The following is a 13,278-nucleotide window of genomic DNA, read 5'->3' on the forward strand; positions in this document are numbered from 1 at the left end:
CTACGCCGAATCGACTAAAACAAAAAATTGAAACCGAAAAGTATATAATTTACAATTCGAACGTCTGACCAAGTTCAGCTAAGAACTCTCACGAATTTTCAAAAGTTTAATCCGATCTTTAACAAGACTTATATACTATACAAGGAACGCAGTTCTACGACAAGAACAGTATTTATTAGTGCAGAAACAATATGATTTTAAAATAATTGAGGTAAAAAAAACTTCTAGGCTATAATCTGTAATGGGTTTTGATTAAGTTTTCTAATAGTTATTATATTTTAGGTTTTAAACTCCTAAGCTGTTAAAATTAAATGTATGCTAAAAACTATTTAGAAGATAAATCTTTAAGCTGCTTAAAATAGAAAGAAAAGCTTTTTTTTAAATGTAAAAATAAATACAAAAAACGCAGCTATGCACATTCACATATGATTTTCTAACGTTGTACAATAGGATTAAGACATTGCAAAAATGTAATCTTTTATAAACGCCTTTATGTCGCATGTATACAATTTATATCAAGCTCCTCATTTGTGATTGTTACTCTAGCAAAGACTAACTGTAAATTCGCAAACTATATTATTTTTTACTTAAATAATTTTAACGTTCATAAAGTATAAATCGATTTGTTGCTAAATAGCAACATAAAGCACTTAAGAATAGATATTCCTATTATTTATAGGTATTAGTGTCAAATTTAAACCTATGTCACTCCTTTTTAGGGTTAATGCATGCCTATGCCGTAACGAAAATTGCTTTTCTCTGGCAACTTACGCCGGAAACCGCAAGATGAGCTCTCAGAAACGATACATAATGTCATCCTCGAAAGACCTGATTGCATTATGTAAGGTATTTTTGACGGTTGCACTGACACCATTTCGTGTAATGAACGTTTGTTGACGACGTTTCGCATTATGTTTCCTAAATTATGTCAACATGACCCGTGTTTGTTCGACGCGATCTATTGTCATGAAATATTTGTACAAATTTGCAATGCGATGCGTTAACGCACGTTCGCTTGAATATTGTTTGCTTAGATTGCGTAACAGAAAGGAAATTAAATTTAATATGCTAAAATATATTTATTAGCCGTTGATAATACAAAGCCTTCGCAAATTTGGACTATTGGTTAAAAAAAAAATATGTTGGGAAAAATATATATTACTAATATATATAAAAAAAATAGTTAAACTAAAATGCGATTATTAGGATGAAAACAAATAAATTTTATCAGAATGATAAATTAAAAGCTTAAATTATCAATCAAAGAAAATATTTATGTCAACAGAGAGAAAAGAACATTAACATTCAACAATCGATCGCTTACACACATAGTTTAAATTTTTACTACTTGTCGATTAGCAAGTTGTTTATATTTCATTGGCCGATCCAAAGAGACATGCATTTAAAGATGCAATATATATATATATATATTATTTGTTAATTATGCTAAGCAGTAATCACAATTATGACATAATAAAAAAACATTTTTAAATTAATTGAAGAACCTATAAAACCTATTATATATTTATACAGTTAGTTCAAAACATGTAAAAGCTTAAGAGCGTTACACCAATGCAAACAAATATACATAAATAAATATTTTTAATACAACCAATATTTCTAGATCACAATGCATCCAGCAACTGTGAGTACCTGGATGATAACAAATCAAAACTATTCAAAGTACAGCAATGCTTATTAAGTAATTGAAAAAATAGGAATTAATAATAATTATGTTTTTTTATGTATGAGTGTCTAAGAATTGTTTTTAGATATCATATAAGTAACATCATTATATATATATAATTACACAACTTATCGAATTATCGTGCGTAGAAAAATTTATTTTGATATTTATTAGGTATTTTTGTTTGTTTCTGAACTAGAACTAGAAGGGCAAAAGACTGGATCTGTTTTTCAAATAATATTTAAGCTCAAATTCAGCTCGATTTTAACAACTGTACCACTTCGCTTCCGACTTATCAAATAAACCACAGATCAGCCAAACTGACACTAAGCGGAGCTACGCCGATCATCAACCGAAACTATTTAAAAGCAAACTAGCGATATATATATATTACACTATACATTTGTCTCTACCAAAATAAAAAAAGATAATTTTTATATAAAATTTTTAACTTAATAAAAAGTAAATTAGATTTTATCTTAATGTCTATAGCATTATAAACATCTACTATTTTAAACATAAATTTTCCGATTGTTTTTAATTTAATTAAAAAATTGTTATACTAGTTGGTTCTTAGGCTTTAAACATACATCTTGTATTGATATATCCTAAATTTTATATTGTTCCTATACAATTCCTAAGATAAGTTTTTACTTTTTTAATAAATATTAATACTTAGTTACCGTTTCATAAAATATTTTTTTTTATAAAAAATATAAATAAAAGATTCCCTGCAATTTTTTTTCACTTCTGCTTAAAAAATACACAGAAGTCTTTTTAGTTTTTTTTTATAATTTGTTTAAAAGACAATGAAATAAAGTTTGCTTTAACATTAAATATAAATATTAATTATATTGAATATTAAATTGTATATATTAATTATCTAAAATATAAATATATTTCATCTATAATTTTAACTTTTGTTGTTATAATTATTTTTTACGTTTTAGCTTATAATTTATATGCATTATTTCACTATAAATTAATTCAATTACACTTTTCTGCTACAAAGTTTTAATAACCCCATCTATATGTTAAGTTAAGCTTTGAAGTATGTAAAATATTCATTAAATTGTGCTTAGTATTAAAATGTTTTATTTTTAAATACTGTGTTGAGGAAAAAAATATATATTTAAAGTTTACTTCACAAATATAAATTAGAAAAATCAAATCCTCATAGCGAAGACAATGCTAAAGTAAACTGTAATTACGACGATGTAAAAAGCTGGTAATTTGATTAGAAACTAAAAACATACTAATAAAAATATAGACAGCATTAAATTTTTAACAAATATAAAATATATAAAAATTAAATAAAAATTAAATGTATTTTAAAAACATTTTACTATGTATCGTTTGTAAAAATCATTTATCTTTTAATGTAATTTAAAAATATTTTGTGGCAACTAGGGATTCCAATCCCGGGCCAAAATTTTGATCCCGGGATTTCGGTATTGCAATTAGTCGATCCCGGGATCCCGGGACCAGTCCCGGGATAATTTTCATGTTATTTTATCGATAAAAATAATTTAAAATGAATAATACAATATATTTTTACGTCTGTTTTTTATAACGTACAATGTATAAAGTACGTATAATTTTAGTCTTGGCTTAAAATAGAAAATAATATAATAAAAATAAAAAAGGGAAGGTCTTATATATTTATTTGAAAAGAAAAAAATGAACTTTTGACAATGTATGTACATATGTACATTCATAGACACAATTAATTGAAAACATTATTTTGAATAAAACTCACGAAGTAACATCAAAGCATCAAGTGTTTTATCATCTAGCCTTGATCTGATTTTGGTTTCTAAGCAGCCTGCTGCTAAAAAAGCACGTTCAGACTCACAGCCTCAAAGATTCACAGATGACACGTGCAGCTCGCGCAAGTTTGTACACGAAATATAACGATGTTGTCAATAATAATTCGATTGTGCTTGATAAATCAATCAATCCGAAAAATTCGGGATTATGTTTTATAATCCCGGGATTCATCGGGTTATGAAAATCGTTCGGGATCCCGGGATTGGAATCCCTAGTGGCAACCCTTTTTAAAAATACAATATCAAAAATAGGAAAATCAGGTATAGGTATATGGTCTTAGAATATAATATAAATCATTGGTTTTATAATTAATAAATAGTAAATTAAAAAAAAACATATAATGCACAAAATATTAGATAAAATTTAATTTAGTTAATTTTTAATTTAAATTAGTTTTAGAGTCAATCGTGCTATGTAGTATTATATTTTTTTACATTCTAATATTTTTATTAAAAATGCCCCCTTAAAAATACAATATAAATAAGTTACCAAGTTAACAATTTTAAGAAAATAGCATGTCATATGAATTTTTAATAAAAACAATTGCTAATAACCGTCACTTAAAATATTTTGGAATTGGTATGTGATTCATTATATATCCAAAAATTTCAATGACGGTTTTAAGAAATTCGACCGGGAAATTACGATATCAAGAAATGTTCTGGACGTAGGAGATCAGAAAGATATTTATGATGCCTAATTCTTCTAGTTGACAAACTAAACAGGTATGATTGATTAGTGCATAGATACATTTAAAGGATTGGAAAAGCTTGGAGAGAATATGTATGAGCTTCGTAAAATACAGTGGCTATCGAAATATTTGGAATCAAACCCTCCAATACTCAATGCTAATAAAATTATAAAACTTATTGAAACATAGATGAAGGTAATTTATAGAAAATCAATTCATATTTTGTATCATAATAATAAATAAAAAAAAACATTAAATAAAGATTTTTTAGTTGCATTAACAAATTAAAAAATTAAATAATCACAAAACGAATAACGATTCGTTTTGTGATTACTTAATATCGTAATAAATTTTAAAATTTTTTTTAGTAAAAGTAACAGTTTCAAAAACACAATATTTTTACAAATTATGCCTTACACAAAAATTAGCATTGATTTTAAATGTATTTTTATGAAAAAATTGTCGTTTAATACTATTTTTATATAGAAGAAAAATGACGACAAAAATGTAATTTAAAATTGAATAAGACACACAACTTTATAAAAATCTTTTTAAAATATAAAAAAATCCTTATTAATACTGTTGATATATAATCCTTAAATAAATTTTAAATACGGGCTGTCTTTAAGCTGCTTTATTTATAATAAAACAGTATTTGTATTATACCTACATTTTAAATAAAAAAATATTAACTATGAAATGTTTTAAAAGAGTCAATTGCTTTAGAGATCTCAAAATAACAGTTCCAAGGCGACTCGTTTGTATCTTTTTTCTATAAATACACTAGCAAGTAATAGTATACCTAAAAATATAAAATTAAATTATAGAGATAGAGTTTCTGCCAGATTTTTATAGAGAGCTCGCTCGAGATCCGCGACAAATATCAACTACACCACTTAAGGTTGTTAAGTACGCGTCGCTCTATCGAAACGCGAAATACTGCAAATTTCAGAGACGAGTATAAAAGGGCCATTTGTCAGCTAGAGCGACGATTCAATTTGGAGCGTTTTTCCTTCGCCAATGAAATAAAAGGGGCCGCGCGACCTTTCACAGGGTTCCCAAGAATCCTGACAAATTTTCAGAACACCCTATTTGATTGAGGAAAATTGGCCTGAACGGGCCCTTGTCTAAAATACAAATTACCTCTTTAAGAAGCCAATTCCCCAGGGGAATCACACGCAATAAACGTTGGTATTGTCATAATCTATTATCGTATGTAACAAAACTTCCGATTATCAAATCCAATAATAATTAAATAATAAAAAAACTTCAATTGCCTATGCTTTTAAATAAATCGAGTGCTACTAATAGCAATATTTTAATATTTAAATACAAGTATTATTATTTTTTTAAAGCATAAACTGTATTAAATATAATACAAAATTAAGACCGTTATTTCCGGAAAACAATTAAAGTCATTGTACATTGATTTATCATTTAAATACAATATACCTTTTATTAAAAGCATTTACATTGTTTTAATGCATTTTATATATATTATTTATATAAAGACCTTCCAGGATATATATTCCAAAAAATGTGTATCAAACTATATACATGAGATTAAAAATGCTCGAGTATTTTGGTAATTAATTATTGAGGGAATTTGTATCGAAATATTTCATACGCATAATTCATATGAGACTATAGAATGTGTGAAGCTCACCATAATGGTACAATAGCGTTTGTTCAAGTAATTCCACTTCGAGGTATTAACGACTATCGTTTTGTTTCCAACGTAATCTCGATAACAATGGTTACAAATATTTGATATAAGCACATTTTATTGGTTACACAATATTGTACAACACAATGTTTGAAAAATAATGAAAACTTGATATTGATTTCCTGCATTTTAAAATAAATAACTAATTAAATAAAAAAGTTGGACACTGTCATCACCAACTTTTATTTCATATAAAATTTAATTTGATACATACAAAAAATTACCTAACTTTTTTTTACCCTATATTTCTAAAATATGTTTTGTTATATTGCAATTTTTTTTTAAAGATATTTCATGCTAATGTAATTTTTTTTTAAAAATTAGTTTAAGATTAATTAAAAATACTAAATTATAAAATATGTATAGTTAATATTAGTATTATTGTGCTATTTCATAGGTGCAGAATTAATAAATATAAAAAAATAGTAGATATTACATAGGTTATGTAATATCTACGTAATGTATTTTATCATCCTTGTCAAAAAAAAGTTATTTGCACTGTGATACAAAATGCAAGTATTCGTCTAAAATTTATTTTTATGCCAGTCTTAAAATATATTATATTTGTCTGACGCTTTTACGTATTTTATAATACTTTTCCGATGCTTATATATATTTATACATTTTTTTGCTTCGCTTAAGCTATATATAAACGATGAATTTATAATGGTTCAGATAATAGCAAGATATGACGTTAAATACGTTAAACCAGAGAGTTAAGACATTTTAATGCATTATTAAAAAACCATATTAAAAAAATTCAGATCAACTAATAAATAAAGCTACAGGAAAACGTTATGAAAATTAGAAACCTTAACATTAAATTAATATGTTTTATATAAAATACTTAATTAAATAGTATTAAATAGAGTAGGTGTATATTAGTAGTAATTGCAAAGAATAAACTAAAAAAAATTGACATATTTTTAACATTAATTGAAAAAATCGTAAAATAAAATATATTCTGTCAGATAAGCAATGTGATTAAAAACTTTGATTTTATTACAAAAGAGCAAAGTCATATTTATAACAATAAAGCATAGTTTTAACTAATTTTTATTACAACATTTATATCTGCATACAATATATAACCAGAGAAAATTGCAAGACAAATAATGTAATGGGCTCATATTTTTAATTCTTTTAATTATATATAATACATTCTTAATATTATTGAAATATTTATACATTAAGTTAAGATATACTAAATCATCTCAGATTATATTTTTTTAAAGTTTCACGATAAACGAAATACAGAAGAGGAATTACACAATAAGAAAATACTGAGTCTCATGTATTAAAGTTGATATTTTATATATCGACCTTCAATTTCATAAAAGAAAAAAAATATACAATAAAAGTTGTGGTATAAACAAGAATTTAACACATGAAAGAATAATACTATTTCCTAAAAAATATTGATATAAAGTATATTAAAAGTTATTTTTTAGTGTTTATAAAAGTGAATCTGATTAAAAATAAAAATGTTGCTACATTTTGTCTTTTAATAGTTTAAAGAAAAAATGTCTACAAAAAACAATTTAATTATAGGTTTACTAATTTGATTCAAAAGAAAATAAAGTCGAAGAAACACCGAAATAAAGTCAAAGCATTCGACTTTTATTTTTATACTGCATAAAGGATCCCAAAAACATGTTTAATTAAAATAAACATTTTTGTGTAGTACAAATATATATTTTATCAAAATAAATAAGTGTAGTAATTTAATACAGCTGGTTTTCTAAGAATATTGTATACATAAATATGTAAATATAATATATGCAAATATACATACATATGTACAAAAATATGTATGGATTCTTAATTTACCTTACCGGAATTATATGCGTACAAATTATTTACCTTTGCAATTCAGGTACTACACAACTTAAAGTATTAGCATAAATTTGTATATACAAATTAAATAGTTATAAATTAATTTCTGCGAGAAATAAGGTTTTTAAAAAATATATAAACGTGGCTCGAAAACTTTAAAGTTTTGTTATAAATTAAAAGATTAAATTCAATTTATTAATGTAAAAATCCAGGGAAAATGTTTGACCTTTGTAATGCGAAAAATTTAGGCCGTTGCGTAAATGGTTGATAAGAAATTCATTCCTTAAAAATTTTAGAGAAAAATACAAAAGACTAACTAAATAAAAAATATGTTAAGAATTTCGCAAAGTTCAGATGAAAAAAATATATTGAAGAGCCCCGAAAATTGAATATCGGAATTTAATGCTTAACTCCAAATACGGAATTTTTGTTATACATTTTTAACATTCCATATAAAATATAGTATATTAATGAATTTAACTATACATAATTCAATTACACTAATGTATATTAAATAGCATAAATAAATTATGGTTATTAAAAAGCTCCTTTGAATTACTTATTAACTTGAATGAAGAATCGTATATGTATGTACATTAATTAAGCAGAAATATCTTCTGACACTTATGTATAGATATGTTTGAAATGTTAAATTTAACTTTATTAGTTATACATGAAAATTATAATTCGTATGAAATACTAAACTTTATATTAATAAGTAAAATACTTGAAGATAAATAAATATATTATCTTTTAACTTTACCATAAAATAATTTTGCATACAAATAATTTTTATTAGATCAATTTAAAAATTTGTTTAGATTAAATTTATAACATTAATTTTTATTTATTAAAAAAAATACTGTCACAATCATGCATAATAATTTATTTAATATATTTACTCAAAATCCTTAAAAGCAGTGACTACGACATACATATGTATATTTTATAGCACTATAAAACGCTTAAGCATATCTCGCTTTAGATTCCTATATTTTGATATAAAGATTTATATTTTAGATAAATAGGTGGGATAATAGATTACTTATTTAGATAATTAATATTAAATTTTTCCAAGAAAAAAATCGTGTTATTTGCGTTAAATAAATATATATTGTATATTATAATATACCTTATAATGATTGAACTAGTTAGAACGAAAGATAAAAATATATTTAATTTATCTAAAATATTAAAAATATTTGTGTGATTTAATTTACCATGTAAGTTAATAATATTTAAATTATACTTAAAAAAAAAGAATTGCCATAAAAATATATTAACTTCATTTATATGCTAAATTACACACCGATATCAGCTCGAACAATTATTGCTAAGATAAATAATAGTAATTTATTGCCACACGCTATTTTTTTTTAATTATTAACTTACACACAAAACGTATAGTTTAGAATGCAAATTTCATTAAACTATTTATATTACAGAACCTATTACTACAGTTTGAATAATTTGTAATATTACTCAATATTAATTATTTTTAAAAACGAGTAGTTAACGATGATATTTGAAAATTTGTTTATAATAAATGAATGTTACAAATAAATGAAAATAAAATATTATATTTTATAATATATTATTTATTCTTTTTGGCAAAATTCCTATCGTTTTAATATATTTTAATACAGAAATCAGACTAGTTATCCTTTGTACACGATACAGTAATTATTTACCGCATTATTTCTATCCCAAAAATCGATTCAAGCTGGCAAAGACATCTATTGATACGATAATAATATTGAAAATAAATTAAAACCTATGGCTTTGATTAACCTGCTTGTTTTTTCGATACAGTGATAAATTAAATTCAAACTATAAATATATTAAAAATATTTTATCTCTTATTTGTAAATCAAAACATTACCGGTTCCATATAAAACAGCTCCACAATCCAAACCAAATCACAGGTGAATATCACGCACTGTCAATACTAATCTGACACCAATCGAACAACAGTTAAACTTCACTGAACCGAGTTAAGAGTTGTGAGTGAACTCGAAACGTCGCGGCACGCGTGGCGCTCGCTCGGCGTCCGCCAGGCGACTGTCGCTCCTCGAGAGCCTTCGGTCGAGGGATGCTGCCTCCCGGGAAATCGGAAAAAAACTCGCTCGTTTCCAATTCAAAGATACGTTCTTATCGACTGTCGTCGAGGATATTTTCACTTGTGGAGGCGATTCGTTTTGGATTTCGTAGGTTAAAAAGTAAACTAAAAAATTGGATTATGTATTGACTGAATTATATTTACATACAACTAGAAAATAAAATGTTTATCTAAATCACTGATTTTTATTTTATTTTATACGAGCTTTTTTCGATTTTTTTTATATAAATAGTCGGATTTTTATATATCACTTGGTTGTATGCATGTACTGTTATGCAATGAAATTTATTTTTCTGAGTTTCTTCTCAATATCTAGACGAATTCGCCACATTTATCACTATTTCAGAAATCAAGTTTACCACGATCGCGAAAAAATTTCCGCCGCAAATCCAGGATAAGGATAATTGGAGACAGTGTTATATATTTTTTTATCTCTCTCTTTCGCGACGTCTCCTGATTTACAACGTCATTGGAGTTTTTACTATACCCTATTTTTTCTCTTCGCGCATATGCTTTATCGTGAACTGAGAGACGAAACAGAAAGGGTTATAAATATGAGCGACGTTTTAAAAATTGATGTTTGCCATTTCAATCGAACGAGTCTACTTTCTCCATTTACGAATCAAAACGGCAACAAATAAATATTTTACAGACGAAAATTCGTGATGAATTGATTATTTTATTTTTAAGAGAAACAGCGCTTTTTTATTTAACAAGCTAAATTTTATGATTTTTATTTAATGCAGAATATTACAAATCATAATAATAAATATAAGTACAACATAAAAGTCTATTTAAAAAATATAATTTAAAAAAATATTATGTATATTATCTAGGATGAAAAATATGTTATGTATAAATACACAAAAAAAAATTATAATTGTAAGTCACCTAATATTATTAAATATGATTAATAAACGATGTTGCTAAATTTACAAAATATGGCAATAAGAGTAGTTTTAAATAATTAAATATTAACTAGTTGTCAAGGTATGATTGCTAAATTGGAACAATTAAATATTAAAAAAAATATTGAAGATTAATGTTTTAGTATGTATATATCAGTACCGTGCTGTCCATACATGCGGTAGATTCAAAACGTCAACCGCATGTACGGTTGATGGCGACCGACTCAGCCGGTACACGTGCTCGTATTTATAGTCGCTCGCCATCAACCGTGCATGCGGTTGACGTTTTGAATCTACCGCATGTATGAACGGCACGCCATTGGTACATATATATATAAGCTAAAAAAGAATATGTTATTAGAGTGTTTAATTAAATATTATTATGAAAAAAAATTGTTCATAGATTTTTTACTAGAAATAAAGACAGCTTAAGGATAATTAGCTATAAGAAAACGGGTAGATGTAAATCTGTATAATTATATTCCGCAATGACAATCCGCAAAAATAAAGATATAGTGCGGTAAGCGTCACATCTTACACTTATTATCTAAAACACAGACGCTGGAACTAGCGCAACGATACTGTAGGAGCTTACAATCAGTTACTGTGATGGTACATATCTATTATTTTTTTAATTATGTGCGAAGTGGGCCGAAATATTCATTTTTATAACCGGATGTGACACAGATAAAAACCTTGAAATGAGCATTGCCGTTTTAACATCAAAAACGAGAATGTATCGCTTGTTCCTTGCATTTACAAAAAAATGCCGATGCACAAAGTGTTAATGTATCAGTTAACAGCAAACTGTCTTTGGATTCGCTGCACTCCTAATTTTTCATTGTGACTTTTTAAAAATTGAAAATGAACTGCCAATCTTATTTATTTGTTGGAACGAAACCAAAGAAAACGAAATAAAAAAAATATAATTTTTACTTGCAGCTTAACCGTGATTTTATTTTTAATTTATTTTTTTTAAATACTTTTATTTGCATTTTAAAAGATGTATATTTTCAATGTCCATTTTTTGTATTTATAATATATATTCTATCTAGGTAATTTTATTTCTATTATATGTATGTAATTTATATTACTATATAACAATGAATTATTCACCTTCAAGGTCACTCAAATGCTCTGTGATATAGGATGGTTTTGGTGATTTCGTTTGGCGCATTTACAAAAGATCGCTTGTAAAAAAAATAGCTGAATCAATATATAAAAAATTGTGAAACATAATAAATTAATCGAGTAATCGCTTACTTAAACATTTTTTGCCGAAAAAAACACTTTTGAAACGCTGTAAATAGTCCAGATACCAGAGAGCAAGTATAAAATATAAATAGTATTATGCGCAGGATACTAAACAAATTGAAGTAATAGTACGTATTAACTATTAGGTGGTTCGTAAAATATTTATAGTTATCAACGTAGTTGTTTTGTAATATGATCTCTTTTTCATTATTGTGAAAAATACTGTGTGTGAAAAAATGCCATCTCAACTATATAAATTTATGTAGGTGGTTAAAATCTTTCCAAAAACGATAGCAGTAAACCATTTTTTCGAATTCATAGTAAAAAAATTTTTTGCCACTCGTGACGTATTAATTATGTCCTTCGTTAAATGTCATATCCAGCGTCGTAAACATGTCATACGGTTATGCTTCCCAAGTAATTAGAATTTCTGAGATGACGCGCATACATCTCAGAAGATCGTCACACATTATATAAATCACGCGTTAATTGCTTAATTGGCCGAGACGTGCTTAAACTCAAGATCTACGCACACTATCGTACATTTACTAAGTATTAGTACCTAGTATAATGCTAAATAGACATAATGACCCTTTGTGTGTTTTTCCGTTCGACATCATCCGAAACTATTTAAGCGAATTTAAGGGTTTACACTTTCCAAACAAATATTTAAACTTGCGATAATGCTTCAGTCAGTTGGAATTATGCAAAGTTTGTTTCGAAATCGATTTGTTTGCGATAAATTGTTGTATGAAATAATTTGCAATTTAAACTTTAGATTTCTTGGATTGTGTTATTTATTTAATAAAACGTGTTTAAGCCTTGGTTTTCAATGTAGAGTTGAATGAATTGAAAGTTTTGAATTTAACAGTTGTGTAAGTGAAAGATAAATTTAATAATAAAATAACGCTTGAAAAGATTTAAATAGTAAATTAAAATTATATGATATCATTACAAAACTAAAAAGCAATATTTTTAATAAAAAAAGTGTGTATTCACTACTGCAAAACTGCAACTCTAACAACAAATTATGTGCCTTGTAGACTTAGACTTTACCTTACAGATTTAATATTAAATCTGGATTTATACATAAATCTACAACTTGGTCGACCGACAAGAGTAATATTTTCGTCGACCGACCCCAAGAATCATCTGATCTTTATCATGTTTTTGCTAATAAAAATAGCATACAAAAATTTTCTGTCCATTTTTATAAATCTTTAAGTG

General features: G+C 25.9%; 1 protein-coding gene across 1 annotated transcript in view; it reads right to left on the reverse strand.

Annotated features, from left to right (window-relative positions):
- Positions 1-9,832, reverse strand: part of LOC148238253 (uncharacterized) — a 115,236-nt gene extending 105,404 nt beyond the window's left edge. Inside the window, exon 1 of the mRNA XM_088206082.1 lies at positions 9,653-9,832. The gene's annotated coding sequence lies outside the window, so the exon portion shown is untranslated. The remainder of the gene's footprint in view (positions 1-9,652) is intronic.
- Positions 9,833-13,278: the final 3,446 nt, after the last annotated feature.

The sequence above is a fragment of the Plectrocnemia conspersa genome, unplaced genomic scaffold, assembly GCF_051122295.1.
Source record: "Plectrocnemia conspersa isolate PC_06_02 unplaced genomic scaffold, ASM5112229v1 ptg000002l, whole genome shotgun sequence".
NCBI lineage: Eukaryota > Metazoa > Arthropoda > Insecta > Trichoptera > Polycentropodidae > Plectrocnemia > Plectrocnemia conspersa.